This window comes from Vicia villosa, linkage group LG4 (genome assembly GCF_029867415.1).
Source record: "Vicia villosa cultivar HV-30 ecotype Madison, WI linkage group LG4, Vvil1.0, whole genome shotgun sequence".
Taxonomy (NCBI): Eukaryota; Viridiplantae; Streptophyta; class Magnoliopsida; order Fabales; family Fabaceae; genus Vicia; species Vicia villosa.
In genome coordinates, this window is record NC_081183.1 from 135,527,809 (window position 1) to 135,547,485 (window position 19,677).

The following is a 19,677-nucleotide window of genomic DNA, read 5'->3' on the forward strand; positions in this document are numbered from 1 at the left end:
ACGAATGGCTGAAAGAGTTGTAGGCAAGTCGAAGAGTGATGTGGCTTTGCAAGCTCAATCAGCAAACAAAAATAAAGGAAAAGGAAGTTGGAATGGAAATAAGGGTAAAGGTGGCTACAACCATTCAACTGGTCGAAGTCAACAAGAAGGAAGCTGGTCGAATCAGAGAAAACCCTCATACACAAGCAATCAAAGAGGTGGAGTTGCAGGTAGACGAAAGCGACAAGAGTCACATTCAGTGTTTTAATTGTCAGAAGTATGGTCACTGTTCTACAAAGTGTCCAGAAAATAATAAGGATCAAGAAAGTGATGCAAAGTTTGCAAAAGAAGAAGAAGAGATGTTGCAGACGGTCACAACAAAAGATTAAGATAAATTCAAGGACCAGTGGTACTTGGATTTAGGATGCTCATCACACATGTCTGGAAGGAAATATTGGTTTGTCAACATAAAGCCCTCAATGAAGAACATGGTGAAATTCGTAAATGACAATACTCTAATAGCTGAAGGTATTGGAGATGTTCTGATTATGAGGAAATATGGCAAGAGGTCAGTAATCTCTAATGTGTTGTACATACCAGGCATGAAGAGAAATTTGCTCAGCATTGGGTAGTTGGTCGAAAAAAACTACAAAGTTCGATCAAAGACAAGATGATGAGAGTCGTCGACACAGGTATAAGGTTAATCTTGAAGGCTCCTATGTCTCAAAATAGAACCTTCAAGGTTATCTATATTTTAAAAGAGTTAAATAAGTTTTTGTTAGAGATTAGCTACGATTTTAGCTACGAATTAGCTACGAAATTTTATGGGCTCAAGTATCATGTTGACTTTAGCCACGTGACATGCCATGTTAGCATATTTGACAGGTGGAACTGCCCCGTGTTAGTGCCACGTCAGCTCTGTTAACGGATGTTAGTAGGAGGGACCAAAAGTGTGGATGGAAAATTTTAGAGGGACCATTCTTTGAAAGAAATGTTTAGAGGGACTAAAAACAAAATTTGATATATTTAGAGGGACCAAAAAATTATTTAACCCAAAAATGAATAAGTCTCAAATAACTAGTGAACTCTTCAAATCCAACAATTTTTTCGAAAACCTTTTTTGGAGATTTTGGACGTGTTTTGAAGAGTAATCCTAATCTTGTGGATCTGTTCTTGAGATTCTTACAAACAATGCTCACCACGCTAGTCGAACTAATTTAGTCGACGTGGTTGTTCCTGTCGAAGCTTATAAATAAATGCTCTTTAACACTTACTATTTTCTCAACGTAGCATTCTTTGATTTTTCCTTACCTGAAATTTCCAGGGTTACATATGCCCCCCAAAAATGCCACTTTTGATCATATATGTCAGATGGAAGAAATATGGTATTTTTGTAACTCTTCGACACTGTTTAAATAGCATGTACATGTCACATCAATAAGCCACTTTTTAGTCATCATCACAACTTTCTACCAAACCGTCACGTCACAGACGTGTGTATGGTTGATCATCATCATCTCTAATTTTCTAGGAGATTAATGAGCCACAAACTTAAATGAAATTAAAAATGAATTATTTAATTCCAATATTTCATATTTTCCCACAAACTCTTAGTGTCATCTGTTGGTTCGAATATGCCACTTGTCCAAATTTTGGAGGGAAAAACTAAAACGTTCCCTTTTCTCATTTTTGCTTATTTAAACATTTCTTCTTCGACTCCTTTCCTTTTCACCATTTTCTTCCCTGAAAGAAAAAACTAGAGAGCTTTTGCAATTTTTTCCATCCATTCTAACACATTTTCTAACCAAAAAAGCTTTTGTGAATCAACAATGGCTCCAACAAGCGCGTTCATGCCTTCTCCGCACTCTCCCTTTGCTGCTCCCATTGAAGAACTCCTTGTTATAAATGATCGCACCTACGTATGGAGCTTCCCATGAAGGATGGTATTCTGATGCATTGATTTCCTACTCCATTTCAAATTCCACTTACGCTTTCATGGATCCCTTTCCTAGGCATGTTAGGAAACCCTATGTTCTAAAAAATTTCTTTCCCATCTACCCTTCATGCAAACCCCTGGTTTTCCATGATAAATCTTTTAATTTTAGCATCTTGAAGAATCGGGTATTCTGGTCATCTCCTCCACTAGGTGATGGCTCTTCATATATTAAGTGGTTGAATAGGGTTGAACAAAAGAAACAACATGTATGGAGACACTTTTCCAAATAAGACCGTAGACAACGCTTTTTTCATATCTTAGACAGCGTTTTCAAGCACTGTGTATTCGAGTGCTGCTGTCAGTATAGACAACACATATTTTTAATGTATAAGTGTTGGCTTAAGTTCACTTTAGGCAGCATTTTCTATTAAAAGCATTGGCGTAAATCCTCTTAAGGCAGCACTTTTTGATAAAAGCGGTGGCGTAAGAAATCATTAAGCAGTGCTTTTTGATTAAAGCACTAGCCTTAATGCTATTTAGGAAACACTTTCTTATAAAAGTGCCAACGTAAAGAATTATTAGGCAGCACTTTTTGATAAAAGCGTTGGCTTAAGTGCTCTTTAGGCGGAGGTTTCTTATAAAAGTATTGGCGTAAGGCATCATTAGACATCACTTTTTGATAAATGCATTGACTTAAGTGCTCTTTAGGCAACACTTTTTTATATATGCACTGGCGTAAGTCTCTTTAGACACAATTTTTCATACCTTCTTATAAAAGTGTTGGTGTCAGGCATCATTAGGCAGCGCTTTCTGATAAAAGCGCTAGTGTCTTATGCGTGTTTTATATATATTTTAAGCAATGCAGATTCTCCTGATGTATATACTTATAAAACAATACAAAGGGATTGGACAATGAATACTCATAATTATTTTTTCAACATCAAATTTGTGCTTAAATTTTTCATTATCATAGATTAATAATATATTGTGATTAATAAGAACTATATTACATCAAAATATATTAAGAAACTTTTTTAAAATAATTAAAATTTGCATAAACTTCATAATCTCTCTTATTCAAATTCAAAAGTACATATATGCAAAACAGTGATAACCTATATCCTTTCAAAATTACTATAACATTTGATGTATGCTTGTCTAGAACATGTCTTCTTCCAAATCTTTCATTTTTATGTACCGTGCACATAAAACATTTAATTGATCTTTAAACCAAGACATTACTTAAAAAAATATTAAAATAAACTTTATTAAACAAAAATAAAATTTTTTAATTAACGAAACTCAATGACATATCAAATTTCTAAGCGGAAAACACTCGTATTTTTAAAGTAGTTGAAGGATAATAAATAAATAAACTTAAAAAAATGTGATTGATTTATTACTACATAATATTTCTCTTCTATTTTTATTTTATAAGAAAATCTTTCTTTCTCGCAATTGTGCAACAATCAAAGCATCAATAGAGCTTGATACTCCACATTTAAATCAATAGTAGATTATTTTCCCGTATACCATTTTGGAATAAAAACATTTGGATCATAAATACCATTTTTCATAAATAATAGATTTTTTTCATATACAAATATTATTTTTGTTTAGGTGTCATTTACAAAAATATTTGGATCAACATCAAATTTTCGTATACAAAAATATTTAGATCAATAATAAATTTTTTTGCCTATTCTATTTTTGAATAAAAAATAGTTGGATCATAAATAAAATTTTTCGTATATAAAAATATTTAGATCAATAATAAATTTTTTCCCGCATACAAAATTGATTTTTGTTTAGGTATCATTTACAAAAATATTTGGATCAATATTAAATTTCGTATATAAAAATATTTACATCAATAGTAGATTTTTTCCTTTATTTCATTTATGAATAAAAAATATTTGGATCATAAATACCATTTTTCGTAAATAATAAATTTCTTGCGTATACAAATATTATTTTTATTTAGGTATCATTTACAAAAATGTTTGGATCAATATTAAATTTTCGTATATAAAAATATTTAGATCAATAATAGATTTTTTGAATAAATTTTTTCCGTATATCATTTTTGACGAAAAAATATTTCGATCATAAATACCATTTTTCGTATATAAAAAAATATATATCAGTAATAGATTTTTTTTTGGAAAAAAGAAGTGAGAAAGTGATGAAAGGAAAAAAATAGAGAATAGAGAGAGATTTGGTAAGTTTGATAAAATATAAGAATTGTATTATTTTAATAATAAAATTAAGAACTTTATGGTGCAAAGACCTAAAAACCATAATTTTAATGTGGTGGCAAAAAATCAAATAAGGGTATTTTTGACTTTTCCACAACCATTAATTTTCTTATATTATAGATTCTCAAACCTTATGCTCTAAATCATTAGGATTTTTCCCCTTTTCTAGTTGTTAGTTACTTAACTAAATTACGGAATATCGGCTATATATTAACTCCATTATTTGTAACACTTGCTCCAATTAAATTACAAACTTTCACATATTTATACTATTTATTTATATATAAAATATTATTTATTAAAGTAATAATATTAAAGTAATATCAAATTTATAAATTTTTTTAAATATTAAACTAACAAATTTAATATTAACACTTTGAGAACTTACTTTTTAAAATATAATTAGTGATATTTTGGAAGTTTCTAATGCTTATTTTTTATTACATAATTAGTTTAATTTTGTAGGTTTATTAATGTAAAATTGTAAAATTGTTATTTCACATGCTTCACTCATGATATTTTCTTGTTTGATTGATTTCTCTCTGTTTTCTCTTTTGAACTTTTCCCCTGACCATGACACAAATGAGCCCCTCCCATGCTTCTTGAAGTATATGATTTGCTTAACTTGTTCATACCCTTCATGATTCAACCTGGGCTTCCTTGATATGTTGTTGAACTTCTTTCTCAACAGAGCCAGGTCGTCGGATGCACTTTCAGGGCTCATATCTTCTTTGATCTTCGAATTTTCTAAGATCAAGGCAAAGGCCATACTTTTCTTGTCAAGATGTTGAAGCATTTGATTTAACATCTTTGATCCAGTCTTGGGATGACTAGAATCTGAAGCTGACTTCTTTTTCTCATTGAGCTCTAGACCACTCACGTCTCCTGTCATTATTCCGACTTGGGGAATTTCATCAAGTGAGTCAGACCCATTATTAAGCATTCTAACAGACTTTTGAACCTTGTCAAGTTCAAAATTTAGAGAGCTCACTTCTTCTTCCAGTTCAAAGATAATCCTCAGATGTTCTTTCTTTTCTGTATTCAGTTGGTATAATAGAACTTTTTGTTTCTCCCCTTCTTGGCACACTTTAGCACTTTTGAGACACAGTTCTCTGTATGATGCAGTTAGTTCATTATAGGTTGCTTCATCATCACCAGAGTTTTCATCGGATGACCATATGCTTGTTAAAGCCTTTACATATTTGGCAGATTCTTCTTTAAGATCATTTTCAGAGTCTTCTTCAGACCAAGTTACAGATAAGCCCTTCTAATGTGTCCAAAACCTTCACATTCATAACATTGTATTCCCTTTTCTTGAGAGGACTTTTCTTCAGCATTCCCTCTTCCAGCATCATTTGACTTGTGAATGTCAGATGAGTTGTTTTGGACATTTGATCTTGGGTTCCTCCCCATCTTCTTTATCACCCTGTTAAATTATCTTCCAAGTAGTACTATAACATTGGATATTCCTTCATCTGAACCCAGATCATATTCCTCCTTTTCATCTTTAGGGTTGGCTACAAAAGCTATGCTTTTGTTCTTCTTTTCAGCTCTATCATTGATGCGCAACTCAAAAGTCTGAAGAGATCCTACAAGTTCTTCCAATCTCATATGGTTAATGTCTTGAGCTTCTTCGATGGCAGTCACCTTCATGTTATATCTCTTGGGAAGAGACCTGAGCATCTTTCTCACCAGTTTCTCTTCTAGTATCTTTTCTCCTAACGCACTAGACACATTGTCGCTACCGCGAAAATTAACAGAGTCGCCACTAACATATTTATCCTGAAAAGGAAGGGAATGCCAGCAAACCACAAAACAAAACAACGGTCTCACGACTAGAGAAAAAGGGTAAGGGAGTCGGTTACGCGAGGGGAAGGTATTAACACCCCACGCACCCATCGTACTCGATGGTATCCACGCTTGTGTCTTAAACTATGGGTGTATAAGCAAATTGCGCTAATCTGGACTAAAATGCATGCAAAATGTAGGGAAAAGAAAGAATTGTGCTCGCACGGGCCCTACCCCGCTGCCTACGTATCTGTTTTGCAGAATCAGAGCTACCGTTGCTCGGCTAACTAATTTCTGTTTGTTTTGTGTTTTTTAGGTGAACGAGTTACATTCACACTCCGCTGCTCGACCTTTGGAGACTTATGCTTGGGAATGGAGCGGAAATAACAAGCTCTTAAGAAAAGAAAATCAAAGAGTGTGGTTTGTGTTTTAAAGAATGCATGAGGAAGACCTAAGCTAAGGGGGAAAGCTTGCTAGCTAATGTTATCATACAAAGGGTACCAATCTAAACTAAACTATCAACCTACAGGAAAAAGGGGAAGCAAACAAGAATATCACACAAACGAGCATCCGCTCGTAAAGCAAACAAACCAACGGCACTGGCCGAATGGTAGAAAGGCGGTCCCGCCATAGCCAAGGGGAGCAACTCAACCCAAGTCAACCAAGCATTAGACCTCGCGAAAATGATCGGGCCATAGACAAGAGGAGCGATTCCCTCTCAGCAACCAAGCCGTCACGGATCGTAAAGGAAAACGGTGCATGCGTACATCGAGCATCAACGTCGAGCGACGCGAGCTATAAGAAAGGCGGGGGTCCGGTTGCATGAACCCTTTTCCTGACATACTCGATAACAAGATCTTGTGCTGGTTCAGAAGCGAGCAACGCGTAGCGTGCGCATACTGAACAGACTCGATGAGACTAGGCGGGGGTTGATTGCTAACCCTTTCCGCATGCCTTCCATAAGGACTTAACGGAGTGCCATATAGGACTTATTACACCGTGACTCCCTGCCGCAAAGCACAAATGTAAACACACCAACAAAAACAGAGCCTCTTTCGAGGACTTGGCCAGATGCATGTCTAAGTCCTACTTCTCATGTTATAGGATGATGCGGAAAACGGTAAAAGGGACAAGGAGATATCGAGCGGATAGCAAATCTGCAGTGAGCTAGCAACGCAAGCAGAACTAAGAAACTTCACGTAATCTATCATCCAGCAAAGCCAGGAGTCCAGCATAAGCGTCAAAGCGATGCAGTGTGAAAATAAATCACAACCGCCATGTGGTGCGTATCAAACACAACCACACAAGCAACCTGCAAGAGAAACACAATCCAGACAATACAGGAATATACATCTCAATGAATGAGAGATCGGGTGAATCGCATCGGGAATAAATTCGTGTCCCACAAATAAAATGGAACACGAAGCAATCGAAGGCTCTCTCGAAGTACCTCGCACATCTCAACAACCAAATCAGTAATAACAAGGAAGCATGCACCGACCATAGAAAATACTAGCAGTTAAACTCTAAATGAATTCTAAAAGAAAATCTAACAAAATTAAATTGTTTTTTTATGGCATTTTATCAAAGAATTAGAACTAAACTATGTAACAAAACAATTAAATTCTAACAAGCAAAAAGTATCACATGTTTTTATTATTTTTTATCATGCAAAAGTCTAACAAAACAATTGATTTTATTTCATTTTATTTCAACCAAAAGCTACCGAAACAAACTATTTGATTAACTTCTAAAATCTAACAAAACAATATCAAAATTAAATTCTAAATCTAACAAAGTTTATTATGATTTTATGTCATTTTATTATGCTAAAAATAATGGAAAGTAAACTAGTTAAAAAAACTAAATCTAAAACATCAAAATCATGCATACAGGGGGTGAACTACTGGAAATATGGTGTGCTATGGAGTAAGGGCGCCAGGCCCAAGCTGTTGGCCCAATGAATGTTTATTGTTTCAATTTTCAGCCAAAAAAAATCGGTGGCAATGGGCTCATGAGGGGGTGTTCGCAGGGATTTTCGTCCAAGGCCCAATGATTATTGTTAATCCATGATGATCCAAGTTATTATTCAGATTTTGATTCAACTTAATCTCTCATTTCACGTTAAACTCAGTCAAACAACCATTACCAACAATTAATCCAATTTAAATCTGATTATTATAGTTAAATGAAACTAAAAGCAAAGATTAGTATGAAAAGGATTAGGGTTACATGTTATGGCTTATTGAAATCATGAAGGTTCATCTCCTTCGTTCTCGCAAAAACGGCGCACGGCTGAGCTCTCACTCTCCGACCGATCATCCTCCGGCCACCGTCGAACAACCTTCATCATCTCGTTATCTCCGTCTCAGCTTCTCAATTTACAACACGGTGGCACTTAACTGGAGAAGCATCCGGTAACTCTCCAATCTTGAGGAATCCGGTGAGAAAACAAGAGGAAAACCTCTCAGAGATTCAGGTACGAGTCTCTTTATCTCTCTGCTTATGTTTTCTTCATCTCTTCTTCCCGATCTCCCTTGCGATTTCCAGTTCTTGTGTGGTTGTTGTTGTTTGTAGCGATTGGCGTTGAGGTTGCGGAGAATTGAAGATTCAGCGTTGATGTTGTTATTCGCATTGACGATGAAAGATGATGATGAACCGAATTGTTGTTGAAGCACGTTGAAGATATTGTGGAAATCGATATTGTTGGACGCAGAAGCAAAGAAAACTTGTCGAAGATTGTTGCATGGAGTTTGGTGCTGAACGGTATTTGCGTTGAATGTTCTGCAACAGATTGAGATTACGGTGATGATTGACGAAGGTCAAGGTGTGGTCAAGAAGATGGATGAAGGTTCGATGATGATTTGAGATCGTGAATGGAGATTGAAGCGTAGATGATTCTGTGATGAAGATGAAGGTGAATTGAATGGTTCTGAGATGATAAAGAAGGTGAAGTTTGTTTTGAGAATTCAGGCTCGAGAGAGAAAGATGAAGAAATTGGTGTCAAGATGAAGATGAGCAATGAAGTCCTCAGATCGAAAGAGTTTTTTACATTCTTTTTCCTTTTTCTGTTATAATTTTCTTCTGGTGAATTTCTGTTCTTATTTCTTGCGATTGAATTGGAAAGGTTGAAGAATGTTCAGAATCGATGGAGGGAGAATAAAAGTCTGTTACGTTTTCTGTTGAGCTTTTCTTTTGACTTGGAGCGGCTTGATTGAACCTGTTTCTTTTAATTATGCAGGTCCTTTTTCTTATGCAAGTTGCGGTTCGGTTTTAATGCCGGTAGAAGCCGAATTGTTTTGTAGAGTTTTATGGCGCAGGTTTTGAAAGTTTAATATTCTGGATGTTGTAGGGCTTGGTTTACGTTGTAATTTAATTCGAATCTTCTATGAGATTTTCTTTGTATGTAATTTTCTTCTAATGGTGTAACTTGGTACATTTGGATAATAAACATGGATTTCACAATGGAATTGATTTTGAATTTTGTAATATAATGGACAATTGGTTTTTTCTGTAATGAACATGGCTTTATTTTGTAATGGGCTTGGACCTTATAATTTGGACATGGTTTGTAATGAACAATGACTTGGACTTTGAGATTTTGTGATGGACATTTGAATAGGTCTTTTTTGTATTTAAATTTTGTAATGAATTTTGAATCCAATGATCATGCGGTTGAAAATGGGATGACGTTGAATGATATTGCATAATAATGAATAACGGTGATGTGTAGATCTCGAATGAATGATTGAATGAAATTGAATGGAATTTGCATCAATACTTGAATGGATATCTTTTGTGAATAAATCTTAAACAATTTGCAAATTTCAATGGACTCATTCTTGGTGCCTTGATTCAAACCAAACTTGTACGATATAAACCACCAAGAAATTGGAACCAAAATGACGCCTTGAACATAATGTTCTCCTCAAGCCCATAACCTTATACCATGGCTCATTCCCTTGCAATTCACCCTACAAGCATGTTGACTTAATGACCTCAAACAATAGAAACTCTTTTAACTTTTCCTTGATTTTTGAACGATGAAATAAACGCCATCCATAACTTATAGCACAGAGAAAGAGGGCAAATTTTAGGGTGCAACAGCTGCCCCTATTCAAACTTCTTGAACCTGACGAGTGAGAAACGAAGGTTTCGAACTGTTGAGGCGGAAGGAGATTGAATACTAGAATGAACTCGAAAATTTGCACTCTTGATGAATAGAAGATTTCGTCTTGTAATAAGAAGGAATGTACCACCCCGCAGACGAGGAGAAAAAACTTCAATTGACCTGGATAATTAAATAAGCTCCAACTTGTGATAAGAAGGAACGGGCACCCACAGGCATGGGAAACACTTCAAATGATCTGGTTATCAAGAGAAGGAACATCTCGACTGATTTGAGTATCAGACGTAGCAGATGTCTCCGAACTTGCATCGGGATAGATGTCTTAAGTCGATCTGGGAATCGAGGGAGAAACATCGGTTGATTCGGACATCAACGGGTAATAGGTATCTCTGATCTGGGAATCATGATCTGGGAATCTGGGCAGACATCTCTTCTGATGCAATTAAATCATCAGGTAGATATTCCTACTAATTTGGGAATTAGCGGCTAGCTCCTTCGTAAGACCACGGGGATCCAGAGGCGGTTCCTTCAACTGAACTGGAAATCAGGATAGGAACAATATCTCTTCCGAACTGTGTACGCCGGGGAAAGAATGCCTTTAAACTGATCTGGACATGATGCCAGAAAATAAGTAGGACAATCTTCATCTGAAAGACAAAGTCGATCAGGCAGACATCTCCATCTGATCTGATGATATCAGTGGCTTGCTCCTTCGGAAGATCTTGGGAGATCCGGAGGTGGTTCCTTCAACTAATCTGAATTTGAATATTAGGATAGGAACAGATATCTCTTCCGAACTATGTACGCCGGGTAAAGAAAGCGTCCTCAACTGATGGTTAGGCATCAGGACTGGGCAGACGAGTTTCTTCTTCTGAACGAACTAAATCGTCAGGGAGTAGATATCTCCAACTGATCTGATGTATCAGAGGGCTTGCTCCTTCGGAAGATCGATAGAGATCCGGAGGCGGTTCCTTCAACTGAGCTGGATATCAGGATAGGAACAAATATCTTCCACCGATCTGGGGGCATCGGGAATAGGAATGTCTTTGAACTGATCTGAGCTATGCCAGAAAATAAGTAGAACAATCCTCTTCTGATTCAAAACATCAGGATAAGCGCCTGTAATGACTAGGCGAATATTGCTCTCTAGGGAGCATTTGAATCTGGATAACTTTCCTATAGAGAGAAACATATATGATATGATTTATGCATGATGCATGTATGAATGTGTACACAATAACGTTTCCGAGAAGGAAGACGCTACACGCTTAGAGAATGCAATGTGAATGATGCATGATTCGAACGTTGCTTAGGGAAACAACGGATGGGCACTAAATTGCTGAAGAAGTCCTGGAGAGATTATAGAACTCTGCGGGGAGGACAAGATGAGTGACCAGGAGTCACAAACTGCGAGCTGGCAAGGATGGATCAGAAATCTGCTGGAGACGATCAAATCTGGATGCGAGCTCTGTTTGGGGAATAAATCCTGCTTGGGGAATATGAACATCCCAATTGACTGCTTGAGGAATACCTTGGCAACTTCACTGGAGAAGAAAATTCTCGACACACTGGGGATGAGAAGATAAGAGCAAGTCATGGAGATAACTCTGATGAGGAGTAACCAACTTGCTTGAGTAGAATGCGTTCAGCTGGGGAAATCCTTGACGGACACAGATTCTGCTGAGGATGCATGTGAATCTCTGTTGAGGAAAGACTCAGTGGGAAAGATGAATACTTCTGCATAATGGTCCATTGAGAAGATAAGAAATCCGCTGGGGATAAGGAACTCGGCATAAGAACCTCTTGTTAAGACAACTCCACTGGGGAATAAGATGACTCTCCTAGGGAAAACATGTCAATCTGTTGGAGAGAAAAACACTCTACTGGGGAAAACGAGGAACTCGGGCAAGGAACCTCATTAAGAGCTTGCTGGGGAATCATGATTCAACTGGGGAGAAGATATTCCACCGGGGAATAGGGCTTCTGAAACACGGAGATTGCATTGAGATGTGCTTTGCAAAGGATATGAGAATCTTAGAACGAAGAAAGTCTCATCCAGATATACTTAGTTGGGGAATGAGAATCTCTCACCTGGCTAGATCCGCCAACGCGCTGACAAGGTGTGCTCAAAATATGTACCTGCGAGATAAGCAAATGATGATGCCCCCGGATATAGCATGACATCTTTCACAAGATCTCCTCACATGGCAGAGAACGGTAATGCTCACCCATAATGAGAGAATGCAAGAGCAAACAAAATGTTATACATCTGAGCTTGAAACTTTCCAAACAAGCAATAGATTCACGAATTGGCAAGCAAGCAGTGACTAGAACGCCAAACAAGTATCGGCCGGAGCATCAAACATGCACTGTCCAAGAGAATGCCACCAGGATGTGGGCTTAAGGGGGCAAGCAAGTGTTGACTTCAAAGGGACCAAACAGGCATTGGCTTTCATAGTGTTTCTGCATATTCGTATTGATTGTAAGGATGTCAACAAGTAATGGGCTTACAGACACATTGGGTTGTATATGACAATCATCCACAATTGTTGGAAATTCACGACACGAGGGTCGGAAACTCACGACTCGAGGGTCGGAAAGGAGATAGACTCACGACTCGAGGGTCGGAAAGGAATAAACTCACGACTCGAGGGTCGGAAAGGAATCAAACTCACGACACGAGGGTCGGAAAGAAGATAAACTCACGACACGAGGGTCGGAAAGGAGATAAACTCACGACTCGTGGGTCGGAAAACTCACGACTCGAGGGTCGGAAAGGAGATAAACTCACGACACGAGGGTCGGAAAGGAATCAAGCTCACGACACGAGGGTCGGAAAGGAATCAAACTCACGACTCGAGGGTCGGAAAGGAATCAAACTCATGACTCGAGGGTCGGAAAGGAGATAAACTCACGACTCGAGGGTCGGATAGGAGGTAACTCACGACTCGAGGGTCAAAGATAAACTCACGACACGAGGGTCGGAAAGGAATAAACTCACGACTCGAGGGTCGGAAAGGAATAAACTCACGACTCGAGGGTCGAAAAGCAAAGAACTCACAACACGAGGGTTGGAAACTCACGACTCGAGGGTCGGAAAGCAAAGAACTCACAACACAAGGGTTGGAAACTCACGACTCGAGGGTCGGAAAGCAAAGGACTCACGACTCGAGGGTCGGAAAGCAAAGGACTCGAGGGTCGGAAAGCAAAGGACTCACAACACGAGGGTTGGAAACTCACGACTCGAGGGTCGGAAAGCAAAGAACTCGATGTCCACATGACATAACTTTGGTTGAGGGATACCGATAACCACGGTTGCAACCTCTGGAAGGATTTGAAAATTGCCCCGAAATGCAAAGAGATGCCACTAAAGATTGGACTTTCAGCTTCAGACCGTTGAGGATGACGACCCTAATGGTTCTCAAGTTCATAACTTGTTTAGCTCACACCTGAACTTTAAACTGAACATCTCCTGATGAGAAAAGAATGCCACTGCATATTTCTTTGCCCCAGCCTATAAGGACTTTGAAGAGATTCGTCTCGTAAGGACTTTCTGATATCTGTTCATATCAAACTGACTTGCCCCAGTATCAAGAATTTTGGCACCATGCCCCTGCCTGACTTGTATTGTAAGTAGGTTCAGCTACGCTTGGATGAATGCCCCTGATTGCTTAGCATTTTGAGAGATTCTTCGAATCTTGACCTGATTGCCTCAGATTGATTGAAAACTTGCTTGACAAAGTATTCAAATGCTTTTGTGCCCCTGAAGGTGATCAGACTTTGAAATATTACTGCCTCTGCTCAACGGAGTTTTGAAGACAACTCGTCCTTCGGGAGGATACAACTTTTCATCTAAAGTTCATGATGAAAACTTTCTTGGTGTCGAGCACTTGTTTATATGCAAAGAATGTTTATTATGAGAAATATAATTCTAATGCAAAGAGTATGTTTGTCTCGAAGTTTAAAGAAACTTTTTGAAAAGATGTCGTAACATCGATTTTTTTGAAAGAAAGAAAAGGTGGTGTGATACCAACTCAAGCGTTTAGCGGATCTCCTAGGAGTCAGCTTACCGTATTCTCGTGTATAGTTTGCTTTCGAATTAACCCTGCTTCAATTTGGACTTTTAAGGGTTGTAACGTGGCCAAGTTCATGGTTTTTTTAGAAAAAAAGATTTTTAGGCTCAAATTATTTGGTGCCCACCCCCTTCATGATGTTCTCCAGTCCTAAGTTCAGTTAACTTGACATGAGCATTCTGTCGCGGGGAAAAATCGTATCTTTTTTTGTGGGATGAGACACCTGATGCCTTCTTTGGGCTCGAGTGCTCAAAAAATGATTTTTCTTTTGTTTCGACCAAACTTTTTATTGTTTCGAAAGTAGGAAAAGGAAAAAAGCTGCAATAACCTTAAAAGTGGGGGAGAGATTCCGGGTAAGAGGGTTGGTTATACGAAGGGAAGGTATTAGCACCCAACGTATCTATAGTACTCTATAGGCTTCTTTGTTATGTTTGTTTCATTCTATGTTATGGAGAGGTTCTTGTGAGATAGGTGGGACCTAGGGTGTTTGTTTGATTATGCTCGCAAAGATCATCGCGATCCTCTGCATACATATCCCTTAGAGGGAATCAGAGCATCTGTAGCTCGGGGTTTACGGGTGCTAAGGTTTGAGTGGTTTGAGGGAGAAGTTTTGCTCGCCAAGGATACGACCTTGTGCCTACGTATTCTCAAAGGGATGTTGAGAAAGTCAGAGCAATCGTAGTTCCCACTTATGCTAGTGGAAGCAAAGGATAAGAGACAAATGTCATCTAAATGTTCGATGTATCTAATCTATATCATCACATACATCTGTTTGATTTTGTTTGAAAATCTTTTCATTATAAGCCCTGGGCCATGCCACTTATGGTGCTTAGAATGATAAAGATGTTTTTTAGCCAGCCTTGTGGCAAAAACTTTCCATGAAGTCAGCCTTGTGACAAAAAGTTTTGATTAATCAGCCAGCCTTGTGGCAAAAGTTTCAATGAAGTCAGCCTTGTGACAAAAACTTTGATTAATCAGCCAGTATGGTGGCAAAAAGGTTTGATTGATTAGCCAGCCTTGTGGCAAAAAAGTTAAGTTGATTGATTGATTGATTGATTGTTTGTGATGATATAGAAGAGATACTCCTATCATAGAGATGATAAATGTCTAATCTCCTAGGGTATTTGATTTGGATATTGGGGATGCTTATAAGAAGCCCGTGGGTCCTTGTACGAAGCCCAAGAGGAGGCTATCCGGGGGTCCTTGCATTGTAAGCCCAAGAGGAGGCTATGGGAGGGACTACCGAGGGTCCTTGCATTGTAAGCCCAAGAGGAGGCTATGGGAGGGACAAGTCGTTTGTACGAAGCCCAAGGGGAGGCATGGTATAGTTGGTTTGAGCTCTTAGAGCGATTTCACCGGGAAACCATACTCTACGTCCTAACCTAAACTAGGGAGATTCTTTGCACGAAGCCCAATAGGAGGCTATGGGGAACCTAGTGTTGTACTAAGTTGAACAAGCATATATATAACACAATCACAAATATGAACAAGTACGAACAAATATGAACAAGTACATGAACAAATATGAACAAGTATGAACAAGCACATATATATGACAAGGTGTGTGTATACAATGGAGTTTATGAAGGAAATATACCTGTAAGCATGATCCGTTTGTAAACACGGGGGCTCGGGACTTATACTCGGGGAGAGACCCACTTGAGTTTATTCAAAAGCTATGTAAACAAGTATTTACAAAAGGGCTCGGGACTTATACCTACATGGAGGCCCATGGTATTTTTGGGAAGATTTAAAGAAAACCTTCATTTTTTGATTTGTTGTTCGAAGTTAAAAAAAAAAATTGAACGAGATATATACAAAAAGGTATGTGTACAATGAAATACCTAATTTCATGTACAGGAATGGGACTTATACCTATGTGGAGGCCCCTTGTTTTATTTTATAAAACATGGTTGTATGATTTGTTAAAAGCGCGATGTTTATCGTTTTGAAAACAGTTTGAAAGTTTTGTTTTGAAAGACTGTGATCGTTTGTTTTAAAACGGTTTGAAATTTGAAAGAAATCAACTTAATTTAAACAAAGACAAATCTTATGTTTCACTAAGACCTAAATGATTAGGTTTTGATCACAAAAAATATTTACAAGTGATTAAGTTTGAAAATCAAGTGGAAAAAAACTATTTTTTAAAGTATTAGAAACACTTAAAAATAAGTCATTTTAACCCTAATAAAAAAAGGTTCAAATAAATATTTTTTTGTGATTTTTTTTATATTCATAAAATATAAATATTAAATGAGAAGTGTGTAAAAAATGAAGAAAAAATGAATTGATTTGATTGGTTAAATAATTGATTGAAGTTGTAAAAAAAATAGAGAAAAATAGTGATAAAAAATTAGGTTTTGTCTTCTAAAGGACTTGAACCCACGCCCTTGTGTTTACCATTCAAAAACATAACCAACTAGACCACGCGCGTGGTCTGTTTAAGACTTGAATTAATTATATTTTTGAATCAATTTCTAATTTCAGTTTCAAAATCTGGCGCCAAGAACACAACTCCAATTTGAATTTGAAAATTCTGAAAACTGAATTGTTTGGATCAAGTGAATAGCCTATCTTGCTTGATTTTTCACAAGGAACATGATGGTACCATTTAATTTCATTTATTTTCACTCTAAGATCATCAATTTTCTGGAAATCATGAAGAACCCTAATTCTATGATTCAAACTGAAATCGTGTATGTGCAAGTTATGATGCAATTGATTGAGGGTTAATGATCCATATGTATGCAGAAACATGATGGTAAACCAGTTTTTCATTTATGATGCATGAATGATGGAGTTTGAAGTTCAAGAGAGCTTACCTTAAAAATGCCAAAACTGAGAATCGAATTCTGCAAATGAGAGGTTCCAGATGTTGTTTCTTGATCTGGACAGCTTCAATGGACCTTATGGAACATATTTGGATGATTGGAATGAACTGAAAACCTCTGAATCAATTGGTGATACCCGATCTGCAGTAGGGCTCAAGTGAGGATCAAGCTTGGTGATTTTGGAGTTACAGGTCAGGGATGATGATTGGGATAGTTCATATATGGTATATGGGATGTGTTTGGATGATTAACTTGGACAGAAATGAGCTAGAATGAAAATTGGCATGATAAGGCTAGTGATATGCATATTTGGGAAGTGAAGTAGTGATTCTGAGATTTAGGTGTTTTTGGGGTATGTGAGTGGATCAAACAACTTCCATATGATGTTTAGGAAGTGTTAGAAGCAACACTTTGCTCAGAAATTGCAAGAGATGGAAATTGCAATTCTTCCTCTTTGAAACTTATGAAACTTGCAACTTAAGAAAGAAGAGAGAAAACCTATGATTATGAGGTTTTGGTGTGATTTGAAGAGTGATTTGAACCTCTATTTATAGGCCAAGAGTTCTGAACTCAGACCTTTGCAAGTTGATCAAGGAGTGATGATTTGGCTTAAGAGATAAAATGGAATCTTTTACATTTAATGCAAAATGGTTAAAGTAACTTAACCATGGTTATTCTTCCAAGCTTCCTATCCTCTTCCATTCTGATCTTCAAATCAGAAAATATATTTCAATTATTGCTTTGATGCATCATTGTTTGCATTATAGGTCATATAGTACATAACTTTGGCAAAAATGACTTGAAATTTCAAGTGAAATGGTCACTAATGGAGAAATTCAAAGCCATAGCTACACTCCATATTTTTTCATGCTCTTGGACATTTTGGAAAGCTCATGTTATGTACTTCAAAACCCTAGTTAAAAGTTTCTTCAAGACCTTTAAGGAAATGGGTGAAAAAGATCCATGAACTTTGAAGAAAATGAGATTTTAAGTGCATTTTTCAAAAGATACCAACTTTGAAGCTCCATATCTCTTAAATGGTTGATCTTTCGGAAAATCATTATATGTGACAAAGTTGTTCATTGGATCAAAATCTACAACTTTCATGTTGGAAGTTTTTTTCAGTTTGTAGGTGAAATTTTGAGTTATTCCCTTCCAAAGTTTGGAAAAAACCATTGAAAAACACTTAGAAAATTTTCTAAGTATGAAAGTCAAACTTTTGACTTTTTGAGTCTTGATTGATTTTCTTGATTTTTCTTGATCAAATGACTACATATATCATATATTGATGATTCAAAACTTCAAAAGTCATGGTTGACCAAAATTCCCCAAAAGTCAATGGTGATCTTGCATAATTGACTTTTTCAGACGAATCGCGTTTCTGGAGATTTCAAATGAACCAGGCTATCCTCACCAAATGAATGGTATGAATGGATAATATTGAGGTATTAGAGGATATTTAATCATAGCTTGAGTTGTGGTACCATGTTCTGATTAAAAAGTCAGTGGTTCAGGTGAATTAGGTCAAAAACCCTAATTGTCGACCTGATGAAATTGATGACTGTGGATCTTGAATTGAGATGAAATTTCCATTGGATATTGTCATAGGGATTATTTGAAGATGATTGAAACCTTTGAGTGATTCCCTGGAGCTTTTTAGGGTTTCCCAAATGTGATCCCTGATTTTAGTCCCTGATAGCTCAAAACCCTAATCTGATGATTTGAAATTCCACTGTTGATCAATCCTTGTGTAGGAGATGTCTTGAGTCAATATATTAGGTCAAAATGATGTACTTGGGGTCCTGAGGTCATGTCCCAAGTCATTAGGTTAAATCCTGAGCAAAAGTCAGGAGTATACTATCTTCAGTCAAAACCCTAATCTGGTTGATTCATAGCTTTTGAGCTTGTTAAAATGAAACTTTGAGGACCAGATGGTGACTGTTGATGAAGATAGTTCTTTTGAAATGAAGGGAGAACAAAACCCTAATTGGTTGTTACCAGTACTGATGAGTGATTTCTTGATTAAACCCTGCTGAGCACAAGTAGCAAACACAAGCTATGCAATTTGTTAGAGATGCAAATGATGCATATGCAGATGATATGAGGTGGTATCTTAGGTCAAAAATTGGGGTATGACAGATGCCCCTATTTAAGTTTCTTCAACCTGAGACATGAAGATTGAAAATCTTCGTTTTGATAGGTGGAAGAGACTTAAATATCAGAAGACGCAAATTTTGGACCTAAGATACCAAAATTGCGAATGATGCAAGGATATCTTTACCGAGGGAATATCAAGAACTGACTCCGCTGGGGAAAAGAGACCGGGAAGGATGTCTCAATCCGTTTTTAGAAAGAGAACCCGTTTTTTTTTTTGGGAAAGCAAGTGTATGCTTCACCGGGGAATGATAGCTTTGTAAGAAAAGCTTACCTATCGACATTATCGACTATCAGCACAGGGATAGACTTGTTTAATAATGCGATGGTGAAAGGTATGAAACTTTATTACCGACTATCAGCATGGTGATAGACTTGACATGATAAATAAAAGTTTCAAAGGTTCGGTTAATATTACCGACTATCAGCATGGTGATAGACATGTTTAATAATATAACCGGAACAAAAAGGTTACCAACTACCAGCCTCGTGATAGTGGTTTTGAAGACATGATCAATTATCAGCCGAG